The 4,052-nt window shown below is 60.1% G+C and overlaps 1 pseudogene; it reads left to right on the top strand.

The window, feature by feature from the left end:
• Positions 1-496: 496 nt before the first annotated feature.
• On the top strand, positions 497-2,844 carry LOC123088010 (probable cyclic nucleotide-gated ion channel 5; annotated as a pseudogene).
• The last annotated feature ends 1,208 nt before the right edge of the window (positions 2,845-4,052 follow it).

Below are 4,052 nucleotides of genomic sequence, written 5' to 3'. Positions count from 1 at the left end.
AACCATTCGTGCTACCTCAGCAAAAGAATTTCCCACTCTCACACCGAGTAATGTAATTCGGCCGATAATGATCGGGCATTTGCATGACGGTTTGCATGCAATCAAATGTACCAGCGGAAAGGCTCCACGTGTCAGCCGCGCCCTTTGTCTTCGTCCTCGCCTCCGCGCGCGGCGCGCGCTACACCTCGCACTCGACCACCAAGCGCAGCAAGCCAGCAACCACGGAGAGAGAAGGAGGAGCGGAAGGAAGGTAAACAAAAAGGGAGAGCAGATCGACTGGCCTCGATAGTTTCCACTTCCTGGCCGCAAAATTCAGTTCCCGTCGACCGGTTGCTCGTTCTCTGACTCGTCGATCGTCTTCGTCGTCCATACCTGTAGCAACCGCCGCCGGCATGTCGCCTCATGCATGCGCCTTGTGGTGATCGGCGTGTACCGATGATGATCATGCAGCAGCATGCAGCCGCCTCCGCCCTGCTAGGTCCCGGGGAGGGAGACCATGTTCTCCAGCTGCGGCGGGCATAGGTCCCCTTTCTTTCATCGACGGCGACGACGGCCGCAAGCACAAGCTCGTGAGGTTGGAGGAGACGGTAAGCCCCTGGATCGCCGCCATGGACATCCCTGGCAGCGGGTACCAGATGGACAGCTACTTCTCCCGCCCCAAGATCCGGTCCCGGTCCATCCGCATGGCGGCCGCCGGCGTGATCAACCGGTCGGAGCGGCTCAAGAATTTCGGCCGCGTCTTCCAGGAGGACCTCAAGAACATCTCGCTCAAGATCTACGACCCGCAGGACCCGTTCCTGATGCGCATGAACCGCCTCTTCGTCTTCTCATGCATCATCTCCGTCGCCGTGGACCCGATGTTCTTCTACCTTCCTTCCGTCACCGAGACCGAGTACAACACCTGCATCGGATTCAACCGCATCCTAGCAGCAGGCGCCACCGCCGTGCGCTCCGCCATCGACTTCTTCTACCTGGCGCGGATGGTGCTGCAGTTCCGCACCGCGTTCATCGCGCCGTCGTCGCGGGTGTTCGGCCGCGGGGAGCTCGTCATCAACAACAGGGACATCGCGCAGCGCTACCTCCATCGCTTCTTCATCGTCGACCTCCTCTCTGTGCTCCCACTACCGCAGATCCAGATGATCAAGTTCTTCCTGCGGCCCAAGGGCGCGGACCTGCTCCCCATCAAGACGGCGCTCTTCTTCATCGTTCTCACCCAATACCTGCCCCGTCTCGTCCGCTTCTACCCCATCATTTCCGAGCTGAAGCGCACCACCGGGGTGTTCGCCGAGACCGCCTTCGCCGGCGCCGCCTTCTACCTCCTCCTCTACATGCTCGCCTCCCACATGGTGGGCGCCTTCTGGTACCTCCTTGCCGTCGAGCGCGTCGACGACTGCTGGCGCGAGAAGTGCGCGGGGCTCAAGTTCAACCGGTGCGTAAAATTCATGTACTGCGGGGGCGCCGGGGCGGCCAGCAAGGATGGCCAGTTCACCGAGTTCATGGAGTGGCGCACCATGATCAGGCAGGTGCTCAAGCAGGAGTGCGCGCCCATGGACAACAATGGCACGGGCTTCGACTACGGCATCTACAGCAATGCCATCACCTCGGGGGTCACCCACACCCAGGACCTCATCCCCAAGATCCTCTTCTGCCTCTGGTGGGGCCTTCAGAACCTCAGCACCGGCGCCCAGGGGCTAGAGACCACACACTACAAGGGGGAGGCCCTCTTCGCCATCCTCCTCGCCCTCTTCGGCCTCATCCTCATGGCGCTTCTCATCGGCAACATGCAGACGTACCTCCAGTCCATGACGCTGCGGATGGAAGAGATGCGGCTCAAGCGACGGGACTCGGAGCAGTGGATGCGCCACCGCCACCTCCCCGAAGACCTCATGGAGCGCGTGTGGCGACACAACCAGTACAAGTGGATGGAGACGCGGGGCGTGGACGAGGACGGGCTTGTGAGCTGCCTCCCCAAGGACATCCGGCGAGATGTCAAGCGCCACCTCTGCCTCCGCCTCGTCCGCCGCGTGCCGCTCTTCGCCAATATGGACGAGCGCCTCCTAGACGCCATCTGCGAGCGGCTCAAGCCCAGCCTCTGCACGGAGTCCACCTACGTGGTGCGGGAAGGGGACCCCGTCGACGAGATGTTCTTCATCATCAGAGGCCGCCTCGAGAGCTCCACCACCGACGGGGGCCGCGTAGGGTTCTTCAACAAGGAGCTCCTCAAGGAAGGGGACTTTTGCGGCGAGGAGTTGCTCACCTGGGCGCTGGACCCCAAGGCGGCGGCGAACCTGCCCTTGTCCACGCGCAGCGTCAAGGCGATCTCAGAGGTGGAGGGCTTTGCGCTGCACGCCGATGAGCTCAAGTTCGTCGCCGGGCAGTTCCGGCGGTTGCACAGCAAGCAGCTGCAGCAGACATTCAGGTTCTACTCACAGCAGTGGCGCACCTGGGCGTCGAGCTTCATCCAGGCCACCTGGAGGAGATACCGGAAGCGAAAGAGGCTGGAGCAGCGGAGGAGGGAGGTGGAACGGATGTATGGCAGCATGGCGTCCACGTCGTCGTCGAGCCATTTCAAGACAACGTTCCTTGTGTCAAGGTTCGCCAAGAACGCCATGCGCAACGTGCTACGTAAGCGGTTGCTCCAGGAGGAGAGCCTCATCTTGCTGCCTAAGCCGCCAGAGCCGGACTTTGGCAGAATGCCCTTCTGATTTGGTTGTGATCCGCAGCTGCCGCTGCTACACTGATATGATTGGACGTGAAATTCAGCAAATAAAACTTGTTTGGCGAGAGCAGTGAAGAAAAGAAAAACATGAAAATGTAATACGATTTCTTTTGGAGCGTTTTCTAGGACCGCCTTTCAGGCAATTATATTACGAGCATCTCCAACGGACGCGCCAAAGAACACATGCGCGGTAAAATGAGGTTTTAGCGCGCGCGGCAACTTTTCGTGCGCTCCAGCAGGAGCGGGAAACTACAGCGCACTCTGGAAGCGATAACGCGCGGGAGGTAGCGGCAACTCGCGCGGTAGATTTGGCGCGCCGCTTCGCGCGCATTTATAAAATGCGGCACTCGCCACGCGCTCCACCACACTGCCACGCGCCCTTTCCCTCGCCACCTCGCCGCTTCCACGCTTTCTCGCCGCTTTCAGCGCCCCGCCACCACCGCGCCACCATGCCGGCGCGCCACCGGGGATCTTCGGGCTACCACGGCGTCCGCGAGCGCCCCAACGGCTGGTACTCCGTCGAGATCCGGTCCGGCGACGTCTGGCTCGGCCTCGGCTCGTTCCGGACCGTGCATGAGGCGGCCCGCGCGTACGACGCGGCGGCGTGGCTCCTGGAGAGGCCCCCTTCGCAGATGAACTTTCAGGACGCCCACACGCGCGAACAGGCGCAGGCCGTCGCCCCTCCGCCTCGCCTGATCACGGACCAGGACCGTGCGAACCACGTTCGGCTGCAGCGCCGCCTCCTCGTCGCCGAGGAGGACGAGTGAGCCATGGCGGAGTGGCGCTGGCGCCATCCGGAGGACGTCGCCAACGAACGCGCCTACTGAGTGGAGAGGACGACAAGGCGCCGCGCGGAGCGGGCGGACCGGGGTCAGCGGAAGGCATTGGCGATATCACAGTGCGATATCGTTGAAGCAGGTGGGAGGTCCATCTTCACGTCAGACGATGAACGTTGGGAGGACATATGGATCGATACCTCGGACAACACCTCCGAGGAGAAGGATGATAATGAGGACACGGAGTAGTTCTAGCTGCACCGTAGTTCTATCTAGTTGCATCGTAGTTTTTTTATGTAGTTACACCATAGTTCGGTTTTATCTATCTATGCTATGAACTTGTTTTACCTATTTGTATCGTCTATGCTATGTAAAATATATTTGTATCTTTTTTTAGTGTTTATGTGAAATTTATTCTGTGTCCAAAATGCAACAAATATGGATTTATGCACGCTGCATTTTAGCGCGATGCTGGAGCTGCATGCGCGTACTGTATTTTAGCGCGACTGCTAAAGCCAGCGTTGTGTGCCGCGCCAAACCTGACGATGGACACGCAA

Source organism: Triticum aestivum, chromosome 1B, assembly GCF_018294505.1.
Source record: "Triticum aestivum cultivar Chinese Spring chromosome 1B, IWGSC CS RefSeq v2.1, whole genome shotgun sequence".
NCBI lineage: Eukaryota > Viridiplantae > Streptophyta > Magnoliopsida > Poales > Poaceae > Triticum > Triticum aestivum.
This window is presented reverse-complemented; position numbering and strand designations above follow the sequence as displayed.